This window comes from Cyprinodon tularosa, unplaced genomic scaffold (genome assembly GCF_016077235.1).
Source record: "Cyprinodon tularosa strain WSP-4 unplaced genomic scaffold, ASM1607723v1 ctg1, whole genome shotgun sequence".
Taxonomy (NCBI): domain Eukaryota; kingdom Metazoa; phylum Chordata; class Actinopteri; order Cyprinodontiformes; family Cyprinodontidae; genus Cyprinodon; species Cyprinodon tularosa.
Window position 1 is genome coordinate 1,754,990 of NW_024037781.1, and position 15,246 is coordinate 1,770,235.

Here is a 15,246-nt window from a genome sequence, read left to right on the forward strand (position 1 = left end):
CTTCAAGAAACGATCAACAATGGTAAGTATGGTGGACATACCTCTGGAGACAGGGAGACCGGTGACAAAATCTATGGCTATATGGGATCATGGACGCGAGGGAACAGGTAGAGGTTGAAGCAGGCCTGAAGGAGGTTGGTGTGAGGCTTTGTTGCGTGCGCATGTGGGGCAGGCCAACACATACTCCTTAACGTCCTTATGAAGCGTGGGCCACCAGAAACGCCTGGAAATGAGAGCAACTGTCCTACTCACTCCAGGATGAGCGGTGAATTTGGCGGCATGCATCCACTGGATAAGACGGGACCTGACGGAAGATGGGACATATGTACGATTAGGCGGACCGGTACCTGGGTCTGGTTCAGTGGCTTGGGCAGAATTCATTAGATCCGTTATCTCCCAGTTGACCACTCCAATGGTGCATGATGCTGGGAGGACAGGTTCAGGAGTCTCAGGATGATCGACGGAGTAGAGACGAGAGAGAGAATCGGGCTTCACGTTCTTGGATCCGGGCCTGTATGAAATGATGAGATTGAAGCGAGAGAAGAATATTGACCACCTGGACTGGCGAGGATTTGCCTGTTTGGTTGACTGGATGTAAGCAAGGTTCTTGTGCTCTGTCCACACGAGAACCGGATGCTCAGCTCCCTCCAGCCAATGCCTCCATTCCTCCAATGCCAGCTTAATAGCCAGGAGTTCTCGGTCACCCACGTCATAGTTCTGTTCGGCTGGAGATAGCCTACGGGAGAAGAAAGCACACGGGTGAATCCTTTGATCTGAGTCGAGCCTTTGAGAGAGAACAGCTCCAACCCCGGAGTCTGAAGCATCCACCTCTAGGATGAACTGTTTAGTTGGATCTGGTTGAATGAGAACAGGTGCTCTGGAAAACAAGGATTTTAGTTTTTCAAAAGCTGTTTGAGCCTCGGGGGTCCACTGAAAAGATCGTTTGATGGAGGTTAGTGAGGTTAAAGGAAGGGCGGTCTGACTGTAATTCCTTATGAACCGGCGATAGAAGTCGGCGAAACCTAAAAACCTCTGTAGCTGCTTTCGGTTTTCTGGAACTGGCCAGTCCAAGACAGCCTTTATTTTGTCCTCTGAAGGTTTTACCTGGCCGCCCTCGAGCACAAACCCCAAAAAGGTGACTGAAGGTTGATGGAACTCGCACTTCTCGGCTTTCACGAACAGTTTGTTTTCCAGTAGTCTCTGTAAGACAAGACGAACATGTCTCTTGTGTTCCTGGAGGTCCTTGGAATAAATGAGAATGTCATCTATGTACACAAAAACAAATACATTGAGGAAATCTCTGAGAACATCGTTAACCAAAGCCTGAAAGCAGGCAGGAGCGTTTGTTAAACCGAAGGGCATCACCAGATATTCGAATTGGCCCAAGGGTGTCTTAAAGGCTGTTTTCCATTCATCGCCCTCTCGTATCCTAAGGAGATGATAGGCGTTTCTTAAATCCAGTTTGGAAAACACTGTTGCACCCTGTACGGGTTCAAAAGCAGAGGCGAGAAGAGGTAGTGGGTATTTATTTTTAACTGTGATCTGATTCAAACCTCGATAATCAATACAGGGTCTCAGGGAACCATCCTTCTTGCCCACGAAGAAGAAACCGGCGCCCAATGGAGAGGATGAAGTGCGAATTATTCCAGCAGCTAATGATTCATTGATGTATTTTTCCATTGTTTCTCTTTCGGGCTTGGAAATGTTATACAATCTGCTGCTAGGAAGAGGTGCACCAGGTAAAAGTTCTATGGCGCAATCGTATGGTCTGTGTGGAGGTAGGGACGTCGCACTGACCTTACTGAAGACAGGGGCTAAGTCCTGGTACTCCGAGGGAACTGAAGAAAGGTCAGGAGAGTCCATCTCCCCCCCACCACTAGGAGGCCCCACCATAGGGGCAGCAGAACGAAGGCAGGTTTCGTGGCACGTAGTGGACCATGATTCCAGAAGATGTTTAGTCCAATTAATATGAGGGTTATGCTTCTCTAACCACTCGAACCCGAGGACCAGCGGGGAACATGCAGAGGGAAAAACAAAGAAAGTTATTGTCTCTCGGTGGTTACCTGACAGAAGTAGCTCGAGGGGCTGGGTTTGGTGGGTAACACGGTGGAGTCTTTTTCCGTCTATAGCGGACACACTGAGAGGCTGAGAGAGAGGAACGGTTTTAATCTGGAGTTGCTGGACGAGGTTAGAGTCGATTAGGTTACGCTCACAGCCTGAGTCGATGAAGGCGGAGAAAGAGAGACTTTGGTTATCACAGAAGAGGGTGGCGGGCAGCAACAAACGAGGAGATTTTATTGAATTTATTTGGCCCGCCAGACTCCTCAAATCCTCTGGCGGGCCCCGGCTTTTGATTTTGCCGGGCAGGAGGCGATGAAGTGTCCACTCTCGCCACAGTAGATACATAGCTTACTTAGGAAACGCCTCTGTCTCTCCTCTGGAGTGAGCCTAGTGTGTCCCACCTGCATTGGTTCATAATCCCTTTCCCCCGAATGAGAGGCTTGAACAGGCAATGGTAGAGACTGGGGCTTAGACCTTTGAGTGGGCATCTGCTCTGTAGAAGGAGAACACACAGTCACGTTAAGAGAGGCAGGAGAGAAATTACTCTGCTTCTTAGAACTGTTTCTGGCTCGAATCCTATTATCTAGTCTAATGGAGAGGCGAATTAAATCCTCGAGGGAAGCTGGTTCGTCGAGGGTTGCTAGTTCATCTTTTATCTGTTCATTTAATGCCATAAAGAAGGCTCCCTTCAAGGCGCTTTGGTTCCATCCGGAAGCTGCCGCCTTAACCCGGAAGTTTATTGAAAAATCTGCCACCGAAGAATTTCCTTGTTTTAGGCTGAAAAGGGCTCTGGAATCAATAGCCTGGTCAGTTTCCTGATTAAATACCTGGTTAAATTCTGAGATGAAGTCTGAGAAATAGCAGTTTAAACTCTCGTCGGAAGCAAATCTGGCCTGAGCCCATTCCAAGGCTCTTCCTGTTAACTGCGAGAGAATAAATGTTATCTTCTTTTGGTCCGTGGGAAAACAACCAGGGGAGTTCATGAAAATCAAACGACACTGAAATAAAAATCCTTTGCAATCTTTCATCTTGCCAGAGAATTTTTCTGGTAGACTAGGGCGGAACTCTGATGACGTCACTTCTGGTGACCTCGGAGGGGGAACTGGACCCAGAAATGGTTGTGGGGATGGGGTAATGTTAGCATTGTTCAATCGACTAGAGAAATTACGGACTAGATGATCTTGAAAATCAATTCGTGAATTTAACTCACTCAGAGTTTGAACTTGTCTGTGGATTTGGGCATCCCGCTCCTCCAGTAGTTGACGGAGATGTTCTGCTGGGCCTTGAGTTTGGCCGCAGTGTTCTGTCATGATGGGTTCACTAAAGGAGACCCAGTTATGCAGAACACCACTGACGGACACAAGGATGAAAAGTTGAACAGTTTATTAAAGCACAAAACACACAGAATGTACTGATTCTGGTTCTGGTCTGGGTTCTGGTTCACCGGAGTCTGCGTGAGAGACAGCACAGTTAGTGACTGCTGACAGGGTTTGATTTCCACAGGTTTACTGTTTGTACCTTGAGGGTTCTTGAGGTTTACTTTGGGAGAGTCACTGTTGGTTCTGGAGAGGGGTTTGTCAGCAGAGTCCGTTTGCTGCTTCAGCGTCTCGCGTCTTAGCTTGAACAGACCTTGGCTTGATTTCCCAGCTCTAGTCCAGAGCTGCTTGGGGGTTCTCTGAGAGTCTTCAGGGTTTGGCTCAGAGGGTCGGCTCGGCAGGTTAGCTCTTCCTGAGCTTTCACAGAGGAGGCACAGGTTTCCTGGAAGACAGAGACAGTAGTTAGAATCCAGACTGGATTCAAAGCTATGGAGATACACTGAGAATCTAGGCTTTAGCGCTGACCAACTGGAACAACACTGCGGCGTTGAGGCAAGGTCTGAAGACAGCTTATATAGTGGATCCTCTGATGGTCTTGATGAGCTGCAGCTGTGCAGGAGGCTCCCTCAGAGGATCCACAGCGGACTCTGCTGGAGAAAGATGGAATTTCTCCAGCTCCCAACACAAACAAAACAAATTATTTACTTAAGGAAAAGAAAATGAAAATTTATATGTGGAAAGGGACATAGGGGGGTGCACAGTTCTAGCTCCGGATCTTTGTAATTAGATAAACTTCACAGTCTGTTGGAAACTAACTTTCATAGGGAAACCTTTTCCTTTTAAGTCACATCACAAACCTGGATGGTTTTCCCCTTATTCTGGAAATTTCTACAGTATTAACCACAGAAAGTAAATCATTTAAGAACTCTATGTGGTTCCAGTTAACCAATTTAACCTCCCCCTCCCAGTATGATGGACTTAAAGGAGGGCCACTGGCCAGCTAAATGCTTACTGTCATGTCAGATGAAGGGGTTTTGGGGATTCATTGGAAAGTAGCAGTCTATACATCCTGTCTGCTGCAGCTGGGCTCCGACTTGAGCTCCCAGTGGACATACAAACCCAAAAATCATGCTTTTAGGCTCAACTTGCATTATCTTCTTCTTAACCGTTTGTTTTTTCCTTGTTTGATTTGTCTAATTTAGAGCATATTTAACCTTGTCAAGAGAAAGTCGATGAACTTAACATGAGTATTCTTCTTCCCTGTGACCTCTAGCTGCTGCTGTCTACATACTTTATTTTTATTTATTTCAGTCTCAATTGTTTCCGCCTCACTTCGGCTCCAAACCGCTGAGCCATATGTCCCATTTCGCTGGCTGTTGGGCGTCGAATCCTTGTCGATGTGGGTGAGCTGAGGTTCCATCCCAGAGCACATTGAACCGTATGTTATTTCCTTACTGGCAGAACTGCATTGAAACATGCAAACCAAATACTTTTTTTTATAAACATTTTACACATTGTTTATTTCTCATGTCTGGAAATAATTTCTAAGGATCCTTGGATTTTAACATGACTTTAGGCAGTTCTTAAATTAGTAGAGCAGCAGAGCAGGGATTAAATGGCCACCTTTCTCTTCGTTTCTATGCTCACTTCCATCAGATAGACTGGACCGGAGTAGGGGTCTATGATACCCCAAACCAGCAGCTGGATAAACATGACTATATGGTTTGTGGAGTGGGAGTGATCTGGCCTTTTACTGATGGCTTTTCTGTAAGAAGATCCCTTAATCAGCATGTGGATGAGTCACTTGCATGCGTAGGTCGAACTGTCACTGTCTTCATTAGCTTCACCCACAATCCTGAATAAAAGGCAAACTGCAAATCAATTTGTGTATAAAAAAGAAGAAGTTTCTTGAAAAACTGCTGCAGCTGCAGCTCTCATATAGTTGATCTTTATATGAGAAGATGCCGTCTAGAAATGAAACCAGTGTGTTTAAAGACATTTTATTGTTTACTTCTGTTAGCAGTTGGTAATAGTTGCTGAAAAAAAGCCTCTTCAGACAATATAATGCATTGCAGCAAATCTATGCTGGCTTGCAGAAATATATATATATATATATATATATATATATATATATATATATATATATATACACATATATATATACCTGTATAAAATTAATTAAATATATATTTTTTTGGTCTTATGTAATTAACCAACCAAGCAGATGACGGTAAAATGTACGCAGACCTCTACACAGTTTAGGAAGCCTTTGCAAATAAACTGAAGGGTGTGGTAGAAATATGTCTTCCTTTGGTAGCCATAAATCAAATTTTAGTTCAAACAAATGCATTTAGAAGTGATGATTGTGCTGTAGTCAACCTGCATCCACTAAAATTTCATCATAAAACGCAACTGTAGAAGTTGGGTTATGACAGCAATAGGTTATAATTCTTCGAGAAACAGTGAAGAGGGCAATTGGAAGTTTGGAGGACTGGCACAGATTTAAAATTCAGTTATTTGGTCATTTTATTAAGGATCCCCATTAGCCGTTGGCATGGCAGGTTTAGAAATGATAAGAGGATGCGCAAAAGAACAAGTAAAATAAAACAGCCAATAGGGCATCAAATGGAGTTTCAGATTTGTTTTAAAAGATAATTTGCTATGAGTGCAGCAGATGTATTGAGGTAGATTATTCCAAAGACTCGATGATCTATATATAAAACATCTCTTTCATTGTTTTTTGGAGCTGGTAAAACAAGCTGCCCATTACTGGAACCTCTAGTGTTTGAGAATCATTTGATAGGACAGGTACTATGGACTCACCAAACCTGTTTTTATCAAGGAATATCATGAAGGTTTGAAGGTTTCTACTACCTATGGTAGTGTTAAAGTTATTCCTGTCAGAGGACACCAACATTCTGGTCTATGTTTTTCAGAAAAATAACACTGCACATCACTCAGATGCAAACCATCCAAGCTGTGAAGCATGGCAGAGACAGCATCATGCCATGGGGATACTCTACTTCAGCTTCACCCACACTATCTCCGAAAGAAGCTGTTCAGAAGACAAATAGAGCTGTTTGGTTCTTTTATGGTAAATCAGCAAGGTGTGAAAGTGCCCTAAGCTCCTATACAAGGGCGTAGGTTTGATTTGAACTTTGGTAGGGACACTATTGGTCGGGTGTCATTGGTGCTGCAATATGCGTGCCCTTTTTTATGCTCGATGTGAGCATCCGTACTGATAAGACAAATTCATTGTTAAAAGAGAAAAGCATAATTTTGCTACATTAATAAAAATGTTATAAGCTCTACACTCATTAGATGCTTGTTTGAAGTATCGGTGGCTCTGATGAATGTGGAATTAGGACTGTTTTCCACTTTGTAAATGGTTTCATTTGCATGACTATTAGAGAAGGTAAATACAGTATTTTCTTTTGAAGATATACAATTGTGCAGAGTTAAACCCCACTCTTATATTTGTACCTACTATTCTCTCTCTGTATCAAGCAAAAATAATACATTCATTAAAATATTAACTTCACTATAAAAGTTGAACATCTGGGCTGTAGTTACTCTGTATAGCCCATTCATGTATTTTATCTAGGGCTGAAAAAATTAATCGCATTAATTGATTATTTCAATAATCATCAACTAATTTAGTGAGTGATTCATCATTAACTGGAGAATGGAGACTATAAAATATAATATAAATGTAAAATGTCCCTTTCCCCTACAGAGCAATCCACTTAGATCAGTAATTATACCAAAATTGTAAAAATACAATATATATATATATATATATATATATATATATATATATATATATATATATATATATATATATATATATATATATATATATATATATATATATATATATATATATATATATATATATATATACATATACATATATATATATATAATATATAAGATTAAAAAAAATGTTTTGTCTGTCAATATTCTCCATCCAGTACTCCTCATGTGGAAATACTTTAATTTCACCTGGTTTATTTAGACATCACCTGAAGCACTGAAGGGCAGCTGCTTCACCTACAAGCTGCCCTGCATCATTATTACTGGATATCTGTGTTTCCTATAATCATATAATGTATAAGTGCAATTTTAATAGTAAAGGATTAAATGTAACACAACCTTTTATCATTGTCCTATATTGCTTACTGTCTGACTGTTTAAATAGCTCCTTACTGTATGTCTATTTTATTTTTAGTGGCATCATCTACAAACACAACACTAAGAATGAGCCTAAGTGTATTCAAATATAAAATAATTTTTAACAATTATAAAAGACAATATAACACTATCTTATCTGTAATTTAACATTATCCAAAATAAACAGCCAGATTCAGCAGCATTTTTACCAGACATTAATGTTTGTACTAATTTACTTATAGACTGTGTGGAAATCTATGTAAGATAAAATCAATGTTTATATTCTTCCTTTTTTTGTTCTTGTCTTTATCCTATTTCTAGAAGTATAAATAGTCAATAAAATAGAACTATTATTATGTGGAACCCTAATTGTGCTTTTTAAACGAAAAACAGCTGATGTTTAGGCTCCATTTCTTGTTGTTGTACTCTATAAGAGAAATAACACCTGCTAATAATTATACCTGAACTTTCTCAAAGAGTCATAAAAAAATTAAACCAGTAATAGCAACTAAATATTGGTAAAAAGGAAACACTAACTTTTTCTTTTTCTAGTTGGCTGTGGATAAGAATCAGAAATGTTGATGGCTTACAGCCTTTATTTGCCCATTTTGTGTCTTCAGAACTCCTGGCTGACTCAGAATATTTCGCTTTATAAAAGAAAAAAAAAGGTTTTTGTTTTTTAGTGTACATGATATTCATTTTTTTTTATTGGGACTAGTTTTGATGTGAGACAAATACCTTTCCCCTTCTTTAGTCCAGAACAGGTAGACGTGGATCCCCTGAGACTGAGACTGAGACTAGTTTTGGTGCCATTTATTGTAGTAACCGCATCATTCTAGTGTGAATAAATTTTCAATTTTGTGCTCCAAGCACACCAGGACTAGAAAACAGCCAATCAGAGAGAGAGAAGGCGGAACCTAAGGCAGAACAACCAATGAGAGTTGAGTTAAACAGCTCAGCACAGTTCCATGCGCTGCTGCGTGAAAGGGACAGAAGAGAGCAGGCAGAGGAGCTGCGAGAGGAAAAGAAGCCACTGCTGCAACAACTACTGCTGTAAATTATAAACATGTTGCTCACATCCAATTATTGGTAGGGACAATTAGGTCGGTTCAGAATTTTGGTAGGGACATGTCCCTATGGTCCCTATGCAAACCTACGCCCATGCTCCTATACCTTTTATATCTCTACAAAACCATCCAATGGTTTCTCTCACTCTTGGGTTATGCACTATTTTGTGTTGTCTACCCAATGGAATCAATTGAACAAGTTTTTTCTTCCAACCGTGAAGAAGTTAGGTTTAGAATAACTTTAATACTTTTTTAAGGCAGAAAGTGTCCAAAACTTTCATCAATTTCCTCACCTACCAACTCTCAACTATCTAGCTGCTCACTCCATGGCAGGTTTATGGTATGAAATATGGACTACTGTTAGAAAAATCTGCCTAAATGCACAAAGCGGTGCCAGATGCACAAACTCTATGTGTCGTATGTCTTCTTGATGGTCCACTGGGATTCATGGCATTTTGAACGGAATCAAATAGTCATAGGTCCTAATGCCACCCTGCAGCCAAATCCATCTCAAGCGAGTGAATCTTTAATCCCAGTATGAGAATCGGGCTACTTTTTGGCTCCAAACTGGTTCTTTTAATGCCATTACATCAGTCTTATCATGCTTTCACAGGCAACGTTTTAGAACTTTTTTCCACTCCTTGCCTGCTTGCGCAGGACCAATGTTTGGGGTGAAAATGATACCACAGTGAGTAATGACTGAAATTTGCAAGAATGAGGGCATGTGTGTGAGTGCGTGTAATCCAATCTGGTCTAATGGGCAGCCTCCCACAGGACAAAGCCAAAATCAGCAGGTGTGCGAGACAGAAAGACAGAAATGTTTATCCCTTTAGGCTCTGATGGCTGAGTGTTTCTGAATGCTCAAAGGATGCAATTAATGATGGAAATAAAATGGCCACACTTTATCAACTTACTGTTCTGTATCCTATTCTTTTGCTTGAAGATGCTTTTGAGCAGTGAGTCTATACAGTATTGGTGTCCCAACAGATTTCTACTTTTTGCTTTTAAGTTGAGCTGCATCATCAATCTAAGTTAAATTATACACAGCTATAACTTGTATTAAAATAAAGGTCAGTTTTAAGATTATTAAGCTTTGTAAGGGAAATAAAGTTTTTATTACATGCAGGCCTGTTCATTGCAAGACCTGTAGAATCAACATATTTCAACAGCATATAAAAAACAGAGCAGGGTCAAAGACCAAAACATGGCAACATCACTGTTGAGAAATAAAACAAGATGCAGAAAAAATTGTTTCTAATGGTGCATCACATCTAGGTGCTGTCGCTTCATTCAGATGCCGCATGACAAGCTCCACTCTCGTTGCTATGCTATGTAATCAAATAGAAAGAGCTTCTATCTGCTACTTGCCGGTTTCAACATAGCATAGTGAACCTTGAATTAAATGAGCAAATCACTGTACTTTTTTTCATTTTTTAAAAGCCGAACAGCATTACTGTCATGTTTGAAGCAAGGTATTTCACCCACATGCAGAGAACACACAAGGAGAAGGATTAATTCAGATCAAAAGGTTTAGTTTCCCTTTGAAAAGTTCTTTCCAGGTTGTTGGCAGAGAAGCGGTACCTTGCCGGATAGGGAGGTTTTTCCAGGAGTTTCTTAAACGGAGGTTAGGGTTTGGTTCAGGAAGTGAGTTCCTCGGGGAAAGCTTTTCTCAAAAGCACGAGAGGTAACCTTTAAAAAATACATAGAGGACAGGTTCAGGTTTAAAGAATCTCTGGAGATCTTTAGTTCAAAGGGGTGGTTAGAGTACCAGTAGTGATTAACACTCAAGCACTGGAAATCCGGCCGACTGCTCCTCTTATACTGGAGAAGATGAGGTTGATTACATGCAGGACACGCAATCATGCTGTTCACCTACTCAAATTAAGGGTGACTGCACTTAATTTAAGAAATTTTTACTTATTTCTAGATTGTTTTTGCAGTGAGATCAGAGCAAGAACTATGGCAGAGCGAGGATCAGAGCAGGGGAAGGCGGGTGGTTGGGGCTAATAACAAAGTTAACAAAGAACTTAACAGTCTTTTCAAGGACTAACTTAAAATGGCTAACGTGTGTTCTTTACTTCATCCTATTTTCATGTTTTTTGTTTGTAAAAAAGCCAAATCTCTGTTACTTTTTTTCACCCTATGTCATAGCCACATTCAGCAAATGAATGTGATGACGCAACAAGACAATGGTTCAGATTGTCCTACTCCAGCGATTATCGCTGCATATCCATCCATGGCTGTAATGGTAAATGGTAAATGGCATGTACTTATATAGCGCCTTTATTCAAGTCAGGAGACTTGACCAAAGCGCTTTACACTACATTCATTCACGCACACACTCACACACTGATGGTGGAAAGCTATATTGTAGCCACAGCTGCCCTGGGGCTCACTGACAGAAGCTGGGCTGCCGTACACTGGCGCCACCAGGCCCTCTGACCACCATCAGTAGACAATGCAGGTGAAATGTCATGCCCAAGGACACAACAACACGGAAAGTCGGAGTCGGGGCTTGAACCATCAACCCTTCGATTTCAGGGCAAACTCATACATCCAATTGCAACAATATCTTTCAATAGCATGTCCGTAGCTTCGCTTTGCATCGCAGCCCTTCTGTACACACCTCTATAATGATGGCATGTAAATCATGTTTGTTGTGAATGCATCATAAGGCTTTAAGACTCCAGTAGAGGGCAGTTGGAGCTTTTATTCACAAACAGCGCAAACATGGTGCAGTGGTGCACCTTCCCAGGTTTCAAGCAAGATTACTGTTGCAACAACAAATTGAAAAACTAACCTGTCTTATGATGATCTAAACCCAGCTAACATTCCTTTATAGTGGATGAAAAATCCAACACTTGGTTAAATCTGATTTACAATGATGTGAAGAGACAACCACAAAGGATCAAAAGGATTCCAACACTACTCCAAGCTCAATGGTACTCCAGAACAACATTTAGAAATTAGCAGACTGTATCTATCTCAGTTAAAGTTTATTATTCAACCATAAGTAAGATGCAAGGCAAAAAGTACCACTTTTGTGTGCATAGACCCAAGTTTTTACCAAAAAACATTGAAATATTATCTAAACTGGTGCAACAACTTTTGAGATCTGGCATAAAAATAACTGTCATGAGTTTTGAGGTCGTACTGGGATAAGAATTCAAGCAGGAATTTTGAAACCACATAAATATACGGATTTAATAAAAGAATCAAAGCAAACTTAGAGAAGCAAGAGGGTCAAGAAGTGGCAGAGACACAGACGATATGTCACAATGATGGAAGGAATCAGCAGTATAAACAGCTGACATGAGTAAAGGGAAATTAAGCAAGAAGAGAAAATAACAGCAATTGAACAAAGAGAAACACAGGGATGAATAACACAAAATAGACACAGAAGGAATGTAAGTCAAAAGGCAGAACATATAGAGCATAAACAGCAGATAAGAAACAAAGAACCGTGAATTCTATTGCTTCATGGTAAAAACATAAAGGTAAAATCTCTGTGACCTTAAACTCAAGCCCATTAAGGTTATACAGCATAATAATGATAAAAATGTTTTGCCAGTCAGTCCCACTTAAAATTAGATACCAAAATACAGAGGAGTCAAAGAGTCTTTTAGGATGCTGAAAACCCTTAACCTAATCTGGCCTTTACTGGTCTACAAAGTCCCCTTGAATATGAATAATTTTAAAACTGCATTTTTTATTTACACAGATTGTATTTTTCTAATATCCCAATATATTGATAACAGGGAAAAAAAATCAGGGAACAGAAAAGTGAAATCAGCAGATATCTTAAAGCAGGGAAACATCTTTACACAGTACTATAGGCCAGACCTCTGTTCTTTTTCGACCCTAACTGACAACGACAGCAGTTACACCTCATTTTAGCCGCTGGAACAAATTGGTTTGAAGGAAAGCTGAAATAAATCCTGACCAACACATGCTAAAAGGCAGGGCTTAACTTCAGTCAAAACAATGTTTGCCTTATCCAGACCTGCAACCTACCTGCTGTCCAGTCTAGAGGCTCAGCCTGACATTCATGTTTGAACTCGGATCTTTACAGGTCAGCTGGGCTAAGCAGAAAGCATCCTGACTGAGCGACGCTGTTTCTGTTTGCAAAGCAGAGGCTGCTTGTTCAAGCAGATAACCGTTGTTAACAGCAAGAAGCTACGAAGAACAAAGCAAAGTGGGAATGGCCTTGCATGACCTGTGGTAATTTCATAGTGCTTGTTGCCACTTTGAAAATAGAGCTCATTAAAGTTTTGGGGTAATACAAATATTAGGAAACCTGCATTTTTATTTTATTGGTTACCAAAACTGCACATAAAATCTGACCAGTATGCATGAGTTTGCATGTGAATCTGACATCAAGTGGGTGAGGAATATTGACCTTTGCTTCTGCATATCCCATGAGTCGCCCACGCTTTGTAGAGGCAGCATTAATCTTGTGGCCCATATGTGTTAGAAGTTTGTCCCGCTGCTGTAAAACGCAGCAAGTATTGGATGATCTCATCCTTGGTGAATGCCTTTGAAACACCCAGCTCAAAGCTGGTGCTAAAATACCACAGACATGGAAAACTGTCAGTAGTGTTTTCTTAATATTTTTTTTAAGTTTAATTTTTCAGTATGCACAATTACATGGATACTGACAAATGGTGGCAGTCTGTGGGAGTGGTGGCCTAGTGGCATTGGGCTTTGAATCCTGAGGTTGTGAGTTCGATCCCCCACTCCCACAGACTGCCACTCTGGGTCCCTGAGCAAGACCCTTAACCCCACACTGCTCCCCGGGCGCCTCACAATGGCAGCCCACTGCTCCCCAAGGGGATGGGTTAAATGCAGAGAAGTAATTTCCCTCTGGGATTATTAGAGTATATAAAAAAAATAAAAAAATAGCAACAGACAAATTAACTTGCTTCAGTTTGTGCACATGAAAATAACAACTTTCAAAGTCTATTGCCTTCCATTGGCGTGCAAAGCATTCATCTTTAATGCAGCCGTTCAAACAGGTCTTTCTGGTCATCCATGCAGCATGAGGAAAGAGATCTGGAATTTAACATACTATATTGCCAGGTGTTGGTTCACCCCTACAAATGATATAATTTTGGTATTCCAAACATTTACCTTGCCACAGGTGTTTAAACCTAACACAGAGGCATGCAGAGCGCTTCCAAAAGCATTTGTTAAACAGCAGGTCTGTCAAGATTATTGGGTATTTTGGTCTGCCAATGAGATCATCCATATAAATATATTTTCTTCTGTCCCAGGCTGCACCTGGCACGCTATTATTGCAAGCTTGTCAGAAGGATATAGTGTTGTATTTATCAAACCTCTTAGAACTACGTTACTGGGATGGTCACATGGTCAGTAACCCCACACACAACCACTTTTTCACTTTAAGTTTTAGCACACGGTAGCATAGATGTATTGGTTTTTTTTTTTTGACAATATTAGAAAACATTAGTTCCAATCGTAGCGCGCACATTTGGTTACCTTTTGTATATTTAATTTTGTCAAATGCTTAATATATTTTGTGCTTTCTTTTCTGGTGTTGTGGGAGTGTCTTCAACTGGGAGAATGTGGCTGATATACACATGGATTGATTGAGTAGTGCCATTGGGAGTTCCACTAAGGGGGAAGACCATTGACTCCACATTTTTAATATCTTGCATAATCTTTTCTTTTGCTTTTGTGATTTGCTCCTTTTGTTTAATGATAATCATTAAAGTTTAATCCTTAAACTAACTGTTTAGTTATTTTTGTTAAATTTGTGTAGATGTTCTTTCGACCTCCTCCTCAGACTGTCAGTCTGGTCTGATCAGCCAGTATTTAAGTCCCCTTTGTTTGCTGTGTGTCAGGTCAGTTTTGTTTGTGCAGTTAGTTTGAGGTTTGTTTGCCCTTGATATTTTATGTCCTTAGTTAGTCTCTTCATTTGACCTTTTTTTAAGGGCCCCTGTAATCTTTGTTTGGAGTATTGTTACTTTGAGGAAATAAAACCAATTTTTTCTTGATAATCACCACTTTGTCCTCATGCTGGCTCGGTCCCTCACAGTTATGAAGTATCCGGTGCCGTAAACGGAATTTTACATATTCACATGTCACTTCTCATTTGAATTGAATTGCTAAATAGAACAATTTACTGATGGCAGTGATGGTCCAGCATTATCTCCACCTAGATGTTGCAATAAAATCTGGTAGACCTATTGAAAACACCTACATTCAAAAAGATCTCTCAACATCACTGAAAAGTTAGGTTCTCTTATGAGGAGTGAATCTGAAAACTCTTTGGCATTTACACAGCAGCTGCAACAGACATGCTTACCCTTTTTAATTATGAGGCTCACTTATGAGCATTCACTTTGATAAATTTTAGCAGTCACATGCTAGACTACAAAAAATATGTAAAAAAATGGCAAGTTATTTTATGCTAACTGATGTTATTTGATGCATTGTAATGGCTTTTAATTCTAGCATGAAACTCCACTGCTTATGGTTACTAGTGAGTTTACATCCCTGATGAAGACCATAACACATTATACCCATTCTGTCCAAACAATACTCTTTGGCACAACATCTTCAACGCCTATTACACGCGTGTGAGAGCATGCACAAGCCCATTTCTC